At 38.4% G+C, this 17,793-nt stretch overlaps 1 protein-coding gene across 1 annotated transcript in view; it reads left to right on the top strand.

The window, feature by feature from the left end:
• Positions 1–4,344: 4,344 nt before the first annotated feature.
• The window catches only part of LOC129725521 (phospholipase B1, membrane-associated), a 36,320-nt gene continuing 22,871 nt past the window's right edge, over positions 4,345–17,793 (top strand). The window contains exon 1 of the mRNA XM_055681477.1: positions 4,345–4,737. The gene's annotated coding sequence lies outside the window, so the exon portion shown is untranslated. The remainder of the gene's footprint in view (positions 4,738–17,793) is intronic.

The raw sequence follows: 17,793 nt of genomic DNA, 5'->3' as shown, positions 1-17,793 counted from the left end.
GCATGTTCCCTTCAAGTGGGAAAAATACAGTTATACGTAACGTTGAAGATATGTGTAATTTGATCGACGACTAACGGTAATATGATTTTAACGAACTTTATCTCAAGTCATCCAGTCCTATTGCATTCGATTGCACGTCACAAGCAGCAATAATAACTTACCAACATTTCACACGTACGATTTCATCAGGGTTTGTTTGCATACACCCTAGTTTTTTACCCGTTGCCAGAGAACTTCATAAGAGATTCTACTGTCAAACAATTGGCTCACGTATCATGCTTTCGCTGCGGAGACCAGACAATTCGTTCGGCTCCTCAGTCTTTTGTAGAGTTGTCGTGCTTGATGCTTTTGTTCGAAAGGGGCCCACACCATGAGCCATATCTCTCTGGATCGGTCATAGACGCACTTCTGAAGTAATCCACGCATTTGATTTTTTCCTGTTGCTCACAACGCGAAGCGGGATGTATTCATTGTGAATTTTCACAATATGCTCATCAAAAAAACTCAACTAGCTCGTTGAAATCATTGAGAGCATAAAACTGATTCCACGAGTTACAGTTGACGGCGGTAGCTATAGCGTTTGGGTCAAAATTGACGTAATCTCTGTATATTTGAACAGTTCTTGCGGTAGTAACATTAAAATCCAGAGATTCAAAGATAAGAACATTACTTCCAGAGTTTCATACAAATCAACAGTAACAGGCATCCTCTTCTTAAGATTACCAACGCCATTTGAATGATCTTTTGAAAGAATTTTGTGCGGCCTCGCAGCTATTGGAGCTTTATTGATCTTTTCACAAACTCGTCGTCACTCCTGTTTTTTGGCATGCGCATGCCTCAATTCTCTGTTGCATGCAGCTAGGGTTTTTTTTCTGCATTGGTCCTAGTCTTAGAAGAATTTTGCTCGTTTGAACAAATTGTCTAGATTTGTTCCTTAATTATGTCAATTTCTCATTCCACCAGAAAACATTTCTTCGGGATGATCTAGGTTGAACAGAACAACTAGCATGATATGATGAATTCATTTTGAGTCCTCTTTCCGATTAGAATTTATAAATGTAGGCGAAACCCCGCTATTACATAAATCAATGTAGTTGAACGAGATGTGATTCAGCAGATTTTCGCCTTTTTTATTGTTATCTGATGGACATTTACATCGAACTTTATTATTAATTTGGCGTTTCTCAACCTGTATCGCATCTATATCTTTATTTGTAAATTATAGGAACAAGCTTTGTCTTCCTTTTTACTAAAATGGCTGTTCTAGGTCTAGACTCTCTATGTACAAAAGCTAGCAATAAGGCAAAGAACAACCTGATATTCTCCCATTATTAACCCAAGGCTCTTAAGTTAAACCCACATCCAGTTTTTTGTTGGCAAATCTTTTGCTGATCTTCGCGTTGTTAAGATTCATCTGAATAAATTCAACTACACCTATTACTAGCTCTGTTTGTAGTTTTCTATTTTATTTTATTTTCCAATTCAAATTTCCTTGTGTTGACGCTTTTTTTCGCTAAAGACGGTCTTGAATAAATCGCTTTTAGAAGAATGCAATAGGTTTTTTGGTCTGTGATTCATGGGCAACGGGCTGCCCTTGGTGTTTTGAGCTACTGTTTTCCATGACATTAGTCGATTCTTTTTCAATTTGGTTGCTTATTGGTACAAAAAGATTCAAATCCATCTCCAACCTTCTGACGGTTGAAGTTCTAGGCGATATCATAATCCGAAAGTTCTGCGTTTGCCCTGATCGTTCACAAATTCTTTGAATCCAGCTTCCGATCCTTAGTTTAATTATGATGCTTACTATGATTCTGCCGATCGATAGCACTGTGCTACGAATGAAAAAAAAATGCAATAACTTCTGAAGTGACCTAGTGTAGGTTGTAGGTCTTGTTGAGTGTAACATTTGTTCTTACTAGAAATTTTTGAAACACCCCCAAAATCTGAAGTTAATGTCATAATACGGTTTTTTGGACCTCAGCGCATACAATATTTTTTAACTCAGTCGTTTATCAACCGATTTTCAATATTTAAGCAGTTTTAGAAAGGGGACAAGTAGAACTTTCTAAATATATACAGATTTTACTATTATAAATAAAACATGTTGAGTTATTTATGTTTAAATCTAATTTTTTAGACTTTTTTATGCAATTTTTCAATTTAATTTGAAATTTGTCGTCTATTTTTATAACAAACATACCACACATATACTATAATTTTGAAAGTATTTTTAATTCCGAATCAAATGAAAGTAGTTTTGTGAGAATCGGTTGATATTTGGCTAAGTTATATATTTTTTAGGAAAACCATAATTTTTGGCTTCTATCGCAAAATTATTTCACGGAGCTACAAATGATGAAAAAATGCAAAAACTTTTGATGTGATTTAGTGTGAGTTGCAGCTTTAGTCAACTGTTACTTGCGCGTTTACTTGAAGTTTTTCAAATACCTCGAAAAATATAAGTTATGGTCAAAACCTTGTTATTTTACCTTTGGCTAGTCTAGTATGAGCGAATGTTATACTCAACAATACCAACAAACTTAACTAGGTCACTTCAAAAGTTCTAAATCGCTGTAGCACAGTGTAGTTTACCGCTTACGAAAATATTCAGCAACGCTGCACACGATCATTTTACCCAATCGCAGGGGTTTTACAATTTTAGAACATATTTCGGTTTTCGGTTCGCGGTTACCATCAAGAATAATTTCACTGAAAGAAAATGAAACGTGACAAAGTTTTCAGCACTAAAAGAAGAAAAAAAATTAATTTTACTGTCAAAACACCCCAAAGCCGACCACTAGGAGCGCTTCAGTAACAGTGCGTCCAGATAATAGTTGACTCGAGCTTTGTAAACCACGGGGATCGCAAATCAGTATACTATTACGAAAAATGACCAGTTTACCCTTATCTTATCGTAAACTCGTGTTAGTTTCAACATCACAGAAAATAATACTTCGTTTCCGCAATACCAGGCCCTAATAAGTGATGGATCAAGTAACATAACGGAAATCTGTCGGCTCGTTCATATTAGAACGTCCCAACGCTAATTCACAAGAACATGTCAATTCTTAAGTAAACAAACGCCGTTTGGAATTCGACCTTGCGGTGTCATTAAAAAGTAGCGTGGATAGCGTTCATCTTATGCAGCAATTTATAGGAAGACACAAAAAAGCGAGAGAAGATGTTAGTAAAAATAAACAAATTGCAAAGAAATTAAAAGCGTAATACAAAAGACCGCTTGATATAAAAACCCGAATGCTATAAGACACGAACGATGACGGCACACGAACTGGTTACCCATGTGCTCGATCGGATCAAGCACGTGCTCGCTCGGTTTTCTTCGTGAGATTGTTGACACCAGCTCAACATGGAATTTGCTATATCAGTTCCTGGTGTGATGAAGAAGATTGATTAATTGGTCGAGTGAGAAGAGTATCTATTTAACTTCACTTCGTTTGATTCAAATCTGGAATGAAGCTGTAATTTCATCAATAAAATTCTTTGGCAATGAATCTCCGTGTGAACTAAGCTTTCTATGCCATTATCTCATTTTTGTACACAAAAATGTGATTCGACTGCACATATTTATATTTCTCATTCAATGAGTGATCCATTCAGATATTCGTATCTTACTACGATACAAAGCGCACATCCGGATCAATATTGCATTACAATAATTATCACTCTAACAATACAAATGCTCTGGAGCATATAATTCACTGAACTCAAGGTCGTCATCAATTGATTCATCTGAAACTCACACCAGCCTGCACCGTAATTAACCTATTCACGCCCGGTTTTTCAGCTGACTTGAAAGAAGTTGATATAAAATGATCTTGTAGAAGAAAATAAGAGAATAAAGTATGCAATTTTTGGCATTTAATGAAAGTACATTCGCACAACTTAATTATAGGTGGGGTGCCTATAATTTGATTATCTCATAACCAAACACCAGCACCAGAGCAAAGTCCGCCTTAAAGCATGATCGTACCAGTCAACGGCGAGTAGAATAATTGTTTCATTAACAAGATCATTAACACTAGTTATTCCACAAGCAGGAATACCACCCAAAGGCGTTTGTTCCACTGCACAAGGAGAAAAATGACGATCATCCTTGCGCAGCATCCTCTATCTTGCCTTCGTTAGTGATTTTTGCTGTCATTGTAATTAAATATCCTTCCTATGATATGAAGAAAATCATTACCACCGGAATCCATTAAACATGCTCTTCTCCAGAACTCGAGTCATAGAACAATGCTCTCTATGGTTAACAGGCTATAAAAGTTCCACAACAACTGGGAGATGCTGAATCATTCTCCCGTTGCTCATCGCTCGCTGTGGCCAGGTAGATAAAGTTGTCTTGATTTGTTAGCATCTCGCTAAAACGATAGCGGCAGAATTCCATTCCGTTCCCGAGACGCTAATCGAAGGTACTTATTCTCTACGGAGCGTGCGCCGGGTGCGGACCGTTTCCTGCTGTTGTTATTGCGAAGGAGCATTATACGCGGTTCGGTTCGGTTCGATATAGGCTCATCACGATTGCTGATAAAGTTTGAATTCCTCCAGTGCAGTGCTAGTTGTTGTCCCATATTGTTGCTCGTAAGCTGTTATAAGTTAGTGTTAAGGGAAAAGATTTGGCGGTAATCTTTCTAAAAGTTCTAAAAGTGTTGTGATAAAAAAAAACTGCGAGAGATTACTAAACCTGACCGTTTCGAATTGTGCAGAAATAAAACACATGTAAGTGATTTGTATTATTTCATTGTTACCAAATTATAATAACTAATGTAGTGTTTAATTCCAAATGTAATGTTCTTATGTGTCAAGTTTTTTTTAAAACGCTGGTTGTGGTAGAAAATATAGTATTGTGCCTTCTGTTTATTCGTCACCAGTCTCGCAGTCTTGCAAATGTCAACATACATCAAATGACAATTATGGGAGCTTTACTTATTCTGTATCAGCTGATCAACAGTAAATATAGAAACGGTGAGAAATGTTGAAACTATAAAACTTGTCACAGCTAAATTCAAAACAAAAAGTGGAAATTATGTTGTAAAATGCACAGTAGCTTCCGAAACATTGTATTTTTTAAGTTTTATATGTCTTTGCCAATGGAATCATAGAATGATACAAATTGTTTCCACTCTTTTTCATATATATTGAGGATTGATAAAATGCTAAACTTAATAAAATAAGTTTTATTCATATTCATTTTAAAAGTGCAACTTGTTAAATAGTGAACTGAACAAGAACGAGTTACCATCACACAGCTTCCTTGTTTTTAGTGGCCAAAAACGTACTCTGGTGTTTCGTAAACATTAACCAACTATTGAAACTACTCTATCATTGCAGCACCTAACATTGCAATTTAATTAAAGGAACCCATACAAAAAATTATTTGTTCTGTCAAAAAGCATCATTTGTAATAATTGCTAACAAATTTGATTTGAAAGAATAGTTGTTTATCTGATCAAAATAGTATTCGAAATTCTTCCGGATTTGACGCTTTTTGCCTTCTTCAACCGGTATGTACTCGGCAATTTTAACACACGTAAGTACTCGGCAGGGTTACCTCGTCAATTCTTGACCGATTTTCGATCTTGATATGTCGAAAGATTGGAAAATTTGTCTATTTTAAACATACGGAACCTAAAGGGCCATTGGTTCCCATATGGTTCCCGTATCACCGGATCTTCGGGACCATGTTCAAAATCGGGAATCTGCTCCGAAGTGGCCATTTCGGACAACTTATCAGATGGACTCAAAATGAATGAAAATCAACTCCTGGAGTGATTTCATGAATTTTGATACCAATGTTGTTGTTTTTTTTTCTGAAAATTTGTACTAATTTGTCTCACCGGAACATGCTCCCGAAGATCTGGATTTACAAGAACCAGATGGATCCTGAAAGTAGACAGATTTTCCAATCTTTTGACAGGCCATGATCGAAAATCGGTCAAGAAATGAAGAAGCAGAAAGCATTTCATTATGTGAGTAACCGGGTCCGTGCCGAGTACTTATGGGGTGAACGAATTCGAAGCCCCCCTTCAACCCCCTTGCAGTTATTAACAGTCTGATGGTGGAAAATGATTTGTTTACACTAATTAGAAGCATTCTATAAGTTTCAGCTGGCTGAGTTGAGGTTATCCTTGTTTTTTAAAGCCATAAATTCTGGAAAAATACCCGGGTACATAAAGGTTCAGGTGTCCTGAGCGACAAACATTGAACATTATGTCTGATTCAGCTCCACTTTCTTCAAGAACATTACTTTCGTCAGATCATATCGTCAGTTGAATTCAAAACTGGCACAACTCAAAATTTTGCAGTTTTGAGTTATTGATGGCAAACGATGCGAAATTTAGTTAAGTTTCATCTCACAAAGATCCGTTTTAAAATTCACTATATATCCAGAAATATAAGTAGATGTGCCTTTATTGCACAAATCTAAAATATCCCTCAAAAGACAGAAAAATGAGGTTACAACTCTTATAACTTACTTATTGCATGCACATGATAGACCCAAACAAGTTCAATAAATATGGGAAATCTTAAAATTAAATTTTTTCACGAAAATGAAAATAGAAAATTTTGACGCAAATTTTCAAACGCGTTTTCTCGAAACTATGAATTTTGAGTTGTGCTGACGATATGTGAATATTTTGACTGTTTCGTTTGAAAGCAAGTCAAAATACAGTGTAACAAAACAGAATCTATGTTGAATGTATTTCTATGTTGAATATTTTCGAAAACATTAAAAACAATCACGACAACAGTAGTACAATTGAGCGGGGGCCTAGTGTGGTTGGTAACGTCTCCGCCAACCACGCTCGACGCCTGGGTTTGAATCCCACCGCCGACATAGGTGTCGATGGTTGTGAGGTGGCGTGATCCACTCACAACCAACCCAACTGGTCTAGATTCAATCCTAGCCGACACCGGGAGATTTTCTGAGGCGAAAAATCTCTGGGATCACGCCTTCCATCGCATGAGGAAGTAAAGCCGTTGGCGCCGGTCCGTTAATAAACGGGTCGTGAGTTAGGGACCTGGGTGTGGAGTCGCCTCCCTGGGCGTCGGTAATTGGCCACAACAGTGGCGGCAATAGACCGACGGAAAATAAGCCAGAATAAAAAAAAAACACAGTAGTACAATTTGTCATTTAGTATACAATAATCTAAGGACCATTAAAAACTTCAAATGGCCTAACCTTAACAAGTTATTAGTACCATCTACAGTCGACCTATAGCACACAACTTGACAAGTTAGTTGCAGCCAAGTTGGCATAGAAATTTCCTCCATTATTCCCGCCTTTAATGATGCAATCAACAAATCCATCTGCAGTCAACGAGATGAACCGATTAATTCCACTTACTCACGTACTTGTCCATAACATTCACTTATTCGGCACGCCACCAACAACCGCAGCCGCCATCCGACGCGTGGCAAAATCAGCTGCTACCCCATCATCATCATCAATTCTGACTCCGTATTATTCTACAATAAAAATATAGCAGTTTCAAACCCTCCAAGACTTGTTTGCACAAGAACACTGACAATGGTTCTTCAGCTCAAGAACCTTTCACGCCGCATGCTCATATAGAAACGAACAGCAGTGGCAACTTCATGCTAACAGCAAACGGAGCTGAACTCGAAGCAGTAAAATCAACCCAAGAATGACTTGCGAAAACTGAGACGATAACATAATTATACGTTTCGCAATTCTAGTGTCGCTCATCGGGCTTTCAATTGTTTTCGCTGCGTCGAAAATTGATCGGATTTCAGTGTACGGCGTGGTCTGCCCCCTGTTTGAAATTGTGAGATATTTACTAGTGATTACCCAAATCAGTCAAAAATATCAGGATCATAGCAAATCTTGATATTTTCTTACGCACTTTTTGCATCAACTTGTTTTCTAAACTTGGTCTCGTTAATAATTAAAATATCAAAATTTCTATCAAAATTACTTACTGATAATAACAAATTATAGCAAGTTTTGTAAGGTTTTCGGTAGAAAAAGATCATAATTAGTTAGAATGTACACTTTTTTGTCAATTGAATTACAAATTCTGTTATAAATATGCTTTAGAAAAACACACTTTTGAACATTCAAGTATATGATAACAGAATTTGATATAATTCTGTACTTTTTATCATTCTGGTATATCAAGAATATTACAGGCTTTGTTATTTCTATCAAGTTTAGATATATTTGTGATACCCGTTTGTAATAATCGTTTGATCGGGTACTGATAAAAAATTTTACACACCTCCAATGCATGGCCCAACCTATACTTATTCTATAATATTCTAACAACTAAATTATTCTACTTGTGTGGATTTTAATAAAGGCATGCTTTAACCCTCTAGTGCCCAAATTAATTTCTAGACGAGCTTCGATAAAATCACTATGAACCATTATAAACACTTTTTAAGTATTTATTGAAGCTTTTTAGAGGTTTGACTGATGCCCGCCAAATGGCGGTATTGGGCACTAGAGGAGTAATCGACCGGTTGGCAAATGGCTAGACACTTGCACTTTAGACCCTTATGCGGCCATTCACCTCTGTCCAGCAACTCCTATCCCAACTCCCACGTGGTGCAGACCGGAATACGAGTAACCTTAGCGGAGATCGAGTAACCAACCCTCGGTGGAAACTATGGTCGTATGCTGACTGGGAAAGGGGTCGTACGCGGCTGTATCCCCATGAGGGCGGTGTACAACAGCATCTGAACTGGAGCGGGCGGCTGAATTATGGAATACTGTATCCCGCCAGCTACACCTAAGATAGCAGCCTCATCAGCAGGATGTAGGTATCGCGACCCTGGTAAGGTAGCATACCGAAACCTTTCTTCAACCACGAACAACGAATTTAGAAATACGGAACGGACCAATCGGCAAAGACCTAGGCTACGAACACGGAAAAAGATTGAGGTAAACGATTGGAAATTGGGTACTTGGAACGTCCGATCTCTCAACGAACCGGCGCGGGCTGGCTTGCTTGCTCGAGAATTACAGCGGCAGGGAGTCGAAATCGCAGCGATTCAGGAGGTTCGGTGGCCAAATTCCGGAGAAAGGGAATTCCGTGCAGTGGACCCTATTGCACGCACTTCCTTCAAGTACCACATCTACTACAGTGGCGGCAAAGCAGCAGAACGGGGCGTCGGTTTCGTAGTGCTGAGAAATCAGAAAACAAGAGTCATCCGGTGGAGGCCCGTAGATGACCGTATATGCGTTTTGAGGATTAAGGGCAAATTCTTCAACTATAGTTTAATCAACACCTACGCACCGACAAACGACAAATCCGATGAAGTCAAAGATGACTTCTATGACAAGCTTGAGCGAATCTATAACGAGTGCCCAAAACACGACGTCAAAGTCGTCATTGGAGACGCAAACGCACACGTAGGAATTCTTCCGTCCGGTCATTGGAAGGCATAGCCTCCACTAGTCAACCAATGAAAACGGCCTGAGGCTGATGAACTTTGCAGCGGCCAGAGGAATGGCCATATGTAGCGCCTATTTTCCACGTTTGAATATTCGGAAGCACACCTGGAGGCATCCAAATGGAGAAGCCTGCTCCCAGATCGATCACGTACTGATTGACGGTCGGCACTTTTCGGATGTTACTGATGTTACGTCTTTTCGGGGACCAAACATTGACTCTGACCATTATCTCGTCTTTTGTAAGATCCGCGCACGGTTGTCGAACGTGCTGAAATCTCGCACAAAGAGGACGACGCGTTTCAATATTCAGCGGTTGAAAGCTGATGGCGTGGCAACAGAATACGTCAGAGAGCTGGATCAACGGATCGCAGAACAGCAGGAGGAAGGAGATGTGAAGTTATAAATGGGCTGTGGAGCAACATCCACCGCGTCATCGTACTACAGGTACTACGCGTGGAAGGCAGCCTAATGGCTGGTTCGATGCCGAGTGCCAGGGAGCGACAGATGAGAAGAACCGTGCCAGGACCCGCATGCTCACTGCGGCTATCCGTCAGAACAGAGAGAGATACAGGATGGCAAGAGCTGCTGAAAATAGAGCCCACCGTCGCACAATGGTCGGAAAATTGAAATTTCTGGCCAAAATTCATTTTTTTGTGCCAAATTGTTGGTTTTCCACTGCAGACGATTATGACATATAAGAAAAGTTTTGTACTGACAAGAGGCTGTCTATAAACCACGTAAACTGAGGCAAATGTCTTGTGTTTTCGAATAAACGTAAATAACTCGTTAGTGGAACGAGATAAACGATTACTGTTTTCACAAAGATGCACATAATAGTAAAACGCTTCTTATGGCTTTGAGAGTTAGTTCGCGATTTGTCCGCAGAGATGGCGCACGAATCTAACTTTTGAAAGGAGCATTCCAGAGATATGGTTTCTTCAGGAAAGTTGTGAAGCTATTCAATTCAAACAAAACTACCGAAGACGAAACGATTCAGCAAATCTCGATTGTAGAGCCAGCAAATGTTGATACAGTTTTCTATAGTCTTGTTTGTAAAAAAAACTGTTTTAAAACGGTTCAATCAATCAATTCAATGCTATCATTTATAACATTTTCTGTTCTAGGTTGTATGAACAAACTCACTAAATCGATCTTATGAACATCCTCGTAAGACATTGCTCGCTTCTTCGTAAAACATTTGAATAAAACTTCAGAACTGTAAAGCACACAAAAAACTTTGTTTCCTCCACATACACAAGCAATCAGACCGACTCAAAGGAATGAACTAGAATCAGTCAGCTATAAAAGACATATGAGCCGCATGATTCAAGAGTATAACAATATGTGTGAGATTGCGGGTTTATGTGTGGGAGTAGTTGTGAGATTGACAGTTAACTCAATGCAATTTTGTATATGAAACACCTGACTGCAGTGTTGGAAAGTTCGACCATGAGAGCCTCCATTTGTTTATGCTGTATGCCGACATATCCGGTTCACAGCTTCTACTTCGGCTGTAACTGGCGAGTAAATACCCAAATGCAAGCTCGAACCATCTGTTTAACTCTGGCAGTGATATTTGTGTTTAGTGAGAGAAGTTTTGCGTGTGGTGTTTCATGGCCCTGTTTTCATGAAACAAACACTGGGAATCATTTTTGGGATAATAATTCATTTTTTTATTCGGTTAAGTATGATTTCACATGAATAATCGCTAAGTCTCTTAACGATGTTGTAATGGGTTAACAAAATGAATTTCAGAAAAAAACTTTGGGTTGGTAAAAAAACATCGATACACGCGAAAACCAATTTATTGTTAATATTAACCTTTTTTTTCAAACAAAATGAAAAAAAATATTTTTTTTACTTAAGTGTGTACAATTGAATAATCACACTAATTTTAAGTTTTTCCAGTATATTCTTGAACTTAATTGCTATGACATACGTTGATAAGTCTTCATAAAACTCCAAAAAATTACATAAAAAATTAAAAATTTTAAATTACCTTTTTCTACAAAAAAGCAAATTTTACTCAAACTTTTAACATATTTTTTAAACATTGATATTCAAATAAACCAATTCGTGGGTCCTTTCTCACTGCTCGTACCGGGCAATGAGAAAGCGGACTCTTCGGCTAAGGTGGGCGCAACAAACGGTGGAATTTATGAAAGACCAATTGCCTTTAATGAATTTTTCTCATTTGTACGTCAGAATACGATCATCAGTTGGCAAAATGCTTGGACCAGAGGAGAACTGGGAAGGTGGTTACATTCCATAATCCCCAAGGTGTCGACGAACCCGTGGTTCAAGGAGTTGGATGTAGGTCGGGATTTCATTTGCGTGATGTCCCGGCTTATGTCCAATCACTATAGATTTGACGCGCATCTCCGTCGTGTTGGGCTCGGGGAAAGTGGTATCTGTGCCTGTGATGAAGGTTATCACGACATAGAGCACGTTGTTTGGTCATGCCCTGTACACCGTGACGCCAGGTCTAAATTAATAGCTTCCCTGCAGGCCGAAGGTAGGCAGTCGGCTGTTCCTGTTCGTGATGTCTTGGCAAGCCGTGACCTATCCTACATGTCCCTTATATACGTTTTCCTGAAATCCATCCACGCCCTAGTTTAGTTCTACCCCCTTCCGCCTGCATCCAGCCTAACGACAAGAACACGTTAAGACCCCGGATCCGGAAACAGCAATCAGACCCGCACGATACTCTCAAGGCCCGAGGGAGACACCCCAATATGCCAGTCCGTAATATCTTGGCCCAGCAGCGGAACATGTGCTTACCTATGGCAATGAAAACCATCATACAGTAAACCAGTGCTTTTAATGCAAAATATTATAGCTTTAAGTTACATTTAGTTTCAGCTCGTAGTCGGCAGCGAGGATAAAAAATTTGCTTTTAGTTATTAAGATACTTTAGAAAGTAAGCTACCAGATATAATTGGCGCCGTTAAACATTAAATTGTATTTGTGCCGTGTCAAATAAATTATAGATGAACAAAAAAAAAATAAACCAATTAATCTAATAATTTCACGTTTTTTTGTGTGTTTTGAACCAAATTGCTATAATATACGAAAAACTTTGTTGATAAATCACCCAAAAATTCAAAAATTGCAAAAAATGGAAAATTTTTAATCATCTTTTTCTACCAAAACGCAAATTTTCCGCAAACTTTTAACACATATTCTTGAAGGGCACAAGTAGGGCTCTCAGACACACTAGCAGGTGCTGTGCTTACACGTGCTTTCATTTAATGTTTTTGATGGTTAAAATTAGGAACATTACGCATATTTTCAATGTGGCCTGCGACTGACTCTGTAGGGTTGATACCATTACCCATATTGTTTTTGGAAACTAATTTAATAAGCTTTCAATCATATGTGAACATATCATGATAGCTTTAGTAGGTTTTTATATATTCCAAAATATTCCGAAAAACTATTTTTCTCCGTTTCTGGAATAGGTAACTTTGAAGGCATTTTTCAACATGAACCGTTTTTTGTTCCAAGATTTCATTCAAAAATTATTAAAATATAGATAAAACACTACAAAATCATGTGCTCAAAACATCCTGAATATGAAATTCGCATTTTGGTGATTTTGGCCACTCTTTTATATAGGGACCGTCTTATGTGCGTCGGAAGAAGCGCGAGTACAAGGAGCAGGTGCTCGCCAGCGCAGAGGACAGCTATGCTCAAAACGACGTGCGGAGATTCTATAGAACTGTCAACAGAGTCAGAAGCAGGAATTTCCCTGTGCCGGTCATGTGTAATGACAAGGACGGCAACCTGCTTATTGATAAACCAACGGTTCCAGCCAGGTGGGAGGAGCATTTTTAGGCGCTATTGAACGGTTAGCTGGATATCTGGCGAAACATCAGCCGCATTCGTACCGTTAGATGGACTGAAGCAGGGGGATGCGCTCTCCAACTTACTCGCTCTTGTGGGTGCAGTACAAAGAGCAAACGTGGAAAGAAACGGTACGATCATCACGAAATTTCACATGCTTCTTGGTTTTGCGGACGACATCGATATCATCGGTATCAACCGTGGGGCCGTGGAGGAGACCATCAAACTTTTTAAGAAGGAAACAGCGAGATTGGGACTTGTCATTAACTCTGCCAAAACGAAGTACTTGGTAGCTGGCAGAGAGCGTGGAAGTCCCCGTGGTGTTGGTGCTGAGGTGGAGATAGATTGGCAACGATTCGAAGTGGTTGACGAATTCGTTTATCTTGGTGCACTTGTGACATGTGACAACGATATGAGCCGTGAAGTAAAACGACGAGTTGCATGCTGGTATAGTGAAGGTAATACAGCGGGGCAGGCTTTAGTGAGTGATGTCATCACAGCGGTCCAAGAACACTACCTTGGGTCACACCAGACGATATTGGAAATCACCGAGCGAAAACTTGAGAAAAAACATTTAAAAAATTCTTTTTCGAAAAAATCCTAGAAGTCTCGTGGAATAGGTTTTAATGCCTGCTTGTTGCTGGAGAATCGCAAACAACTCACAAAAGCACGTATTTTTATAGAAAACTTAAAGTTAATAAGTTAAGTTAATCAAAAGATAATATTGAAATATCTCAAAAACGGATGCATGTAGAAAGTTAGTTGTTACGAGCTTTACGATTTGCAACTACTATTTAAATCATACTGCATTATTTGATTATTCTCAAAAATGTGAAATTCAAAAAAATCATTCAAACTGAACTTTCCAGTAAAAGTTTACATTAAACCTCTCCATCCAGAATTTTTTATCAAAAAAAATTATAATATCAAGTTTCAACAAAAAACAATATTTGAGTGCAAGATTTATCCCCCTTTAAGTTAAATTAATTTATAGTTTAGTGTTTATTTTCTTATTTTCTTTACATAAATTCAAAATAAGTTGAAAACGGATGCATTTACGAAGGTTTGCGGCGAATTATTATGAGCTTTTCAATTTGGAATGACTATTTGAATTGTTCAAAACTATTGGAGTACAAATATTTTGAAGAATGTCGAAATTGAATATTTTGTATAAAAACTCAACCTTTCATAAAAAAATGTTTTCCATTTCTCCATCCTGGAGTTTATATCAAAAGTTGCGTTATAACTTTGTTTCTCTAGAAAAAAAAATTTATGTCAATTGAAAAGTAGTGTTTATTTTGTTAATTTTGTTAATGTTTTTCTTAGTCAAAAAAAGACTTGTTTTTTGGGCGTTGTATATTTATTTTACAGGGCATTAGTAATTCCCTTACAACTCATTCTCAGACAGTTTTTTTATACAACAAACGGGTTCTGAGCTACAATGTTTTGAATGCTTTAAAATGAAAATCCATGCCAAACCACATACGCCGTTTTATAAAATAACCAATGGACCTAAAAACTGACTCAATCTGTGAAAAACACTCTGTTTGCTAAGCCAAATACGTGTGCAAAGTTGCATTCAAATCAAAAATGGTCAATATTCGACCGTTCGATGCGATTTTGCTTATTACACAGTGCAACAATTTTGTTGTCTTGGCTTCTATGTATGATTTTTTCATGTATTTCCAGTTTTCCGAGAATAAGAAAAACACCTTTGAAGAATCGACTTTTTCACCTTCCTTTGTATCACTAGTGGACCCCGTGGTTCTGTGGTTAGCGATGTCGGTCGGCTAGCTCACGGTTGTGATATCGGGTTCGATTCCCGATCAGGTCGAGGATCTTTTCGAGCTGGAAATTTTTTCGACTCAGCACTGGGGCACGGTGTATCGTTGTACTTATTCTAAAAAATGCAAAATGTGCTGAAAACAATATCGATAACGAATTCTCTCAACTAATCTAGTTGATCGAGACCGCATTACCCCCAGGCTAGCGTGCGATATTGTATTGTTGTATCACTAATTGTTCTCGGATAATTTCTCTACAAAATATTGTTATTAAACACATTTTTTACGGTTATAAAAACTAAGTGCGTATTTTGCCCCGCAGTTTATGCTTACTTTGCCCCACAATGAGTTTTCCAATTGGTATGATTTTTTTCCAACGAGTTTTCCAACTGGTATGAGTTTTTTAGGTTCTATTGTTTTCGAGTGAATCGTAGTTTTCAATACTAAGAAAATTAGATCAAAATAATTCAAAACAAAATTTACTCAATAACTTCGCACTATTTAAACGGAATCTTATGTGTTTAAATACGTGATAAGCTTAATAATGCTGCAAATTCATACAATGTTGCCAGTTTATTTTACTCGTATGTTTCGGAAAGGCGAATGCTTACTTTTGCCCCGTGCATACTTTTGTCCTGCACTACTCTATAAGTTGCTTCCCGTATCACTAAAAATAATTTTTCCAACCAAAGAAGAGAACGTTTTCTGTGGGGCTTTCGAACTGCTTGATTATTCTCAAGTTCTCACATTTTTAGGATGTGAAAACTGCAACGATAGCGGCTTTTAAGAAAACATAAATCTTTCAAATTAAAATAGCACTCCCATCAATAAGAAACTGTGAGAGCACAATTACGAAAAACTCCGAAACGAAGCAAAGCAAAACATTTGTTTTTGAACCATCTCCAGCTGACAATAAAATACGCTATACAAGTGGTAGGTATAGATGACGCATTTCAAGTAGCGTCCAAGCTATGGAACATAGAAATAAAAAATATTTTCTTGTATATGATTATGTCAATATTTAACGTCGTAACGTAACAAAAGATCATTTTTTCTTTATCGTTCACAATTCACTTCTTTTGTATTTCAGACATTTGAAAAATGCTTTAACATTAAATGTGCCTTGTACTGAATTTTGATACCTTTCTCAGCACATCCAAAGTACCAATTAATATTATATTTCTCAATCAGATGCGAGATCGTTAAAATTTCAAAAGGTCACTAGCGAACCCGTTCTTCCAGAAAGAATGGAGCTCGAAAAAAACAGTTCCAGTCTATGTCAATCATCATTTCTTCTAGTCATGACTAGTTTTAAAGCAAGTGACGGTATCAACATGCTAATACGTTGCATTTTTGCACTTGAAATACAGTAGAGTTCACATAGTCAGCTGCAATTAAAACGATAGATCCTGACACTAAAGTTCGCGTAATTCAAAGTTTAAAAATGTCTCGTTTTTTTGTTGGTTCAATCTCCGATTCAGTATTAATTAACGACCAACCTCTTCGCTCAGATAATGTAACAAAGTACACTTCTATGAAATTATCAAGTCACTGTATAAGCATCCGGAGTAATTGCTGTGCGTTTCCACTATGCGAGTGATTACTGTTATTAACGGAAGGTGTTTTTGCTTCGAAGAGCTAACTGAGCAGGAAATTATTCCTAAATGTTCTGTATTGCAAGCTTAAAACAACTCACAGCACACTAACGGTAGAGAAGTTTTGGGCAATGAAGTGCTTTAAGCACTAATGATTTTAATTGGTTTGTAACCAAATACTGGTTGGGTACGTTACTTCCTTGAAGAATCGCGCTGGTCAAAAACCTTGGAACAAACGTTAGAAAAGTTTAAAAACTAACTTCGAATATTTTTGTATTTATTGTTTCAAGTGTAAACCGAAAGCCATGCTTAGAGATTTTACTAAGTTGATTATTATTGTGTTGAACTACAGACAAGTAAAATGCTAGAGAGACCTGCGTACGTGATCTGCTCTCTTCCACCTGAGTGTGAATTTCATCGATAGTAAAATATCCGGTTAACACGCCGCAAACCATTCTGTGCCGAACACGCATCAGTATCGGACGTGTTTGGTGATCGGTCCGATAGAATATAAAACAAAAGACGAGTGAACAAGTGTTGGCATTGTTTGCCTGGTCGAGTGAAATAAATCCGGGTTCAAGGTCGCGCCTTTGTGCAACTGTTTCGCATCGTGACTGCCAGCTGGTGCGTAAGCCGATTTGGCTGCTGGCTGAATTGTGCTACAGCAGTGGACGAGACACAAGAGAGGAAAAAGAAGAAGCCATCAGTTGACAGTTGAGTTGTATCGCTGTGTGGAGTGATCTCACACCTGGCTCGCTGCTGGTGGCTGTTTGGTGCTGCTGTATTGGTGCTGCTGGCTGTAACGGCTGCAACTTCTAACGATCGGACAACCAACCTTACTGGAAGGGAGAAGTAAAAAGGTACGTCCTCTTGTCGGCGCTAGTGCGCTAGACTTAGCGGGATGGATGTAGATCCCTCGCCTCCCGCGCCACAATCCCCGATCCCCTCTGACACTGACCCTTCTGTTACCCACTCCCCTGTTCATTCTTCAGTCCCCCCTCGCCCCAGGCTTTACCCAGACGGAGCCCAGGGCAGCTATACTGTCTATTTTCGGCCAAAGACGGGACCGAAATCGAAACAGTTGAACATCTTGCAGATTTCTAAAGAACTGACGAAGGAGTACAAGGGC

This window comes from Wyeomyia smithii, chromosome 2, assembly GCF_029784165.1.
Source record: "Wyeomyia smithii strain HCP4-BCI-WySm-NY-G18 chromosome 2, ASM2978416v1, whole genome shotgun sequence".
Taxonomy (NCBI): Eukaryota; Metazoa; Arthropoda; class Insecta; order Diptera; family Culicidae; genus Wyeomyia; species Wyeomyia smithii.
The sequence above is the reverse complement of the archived record's forward strand: the minus strand, read 5'-3'. Positions and strand labels throughout refer to the sequence as shown.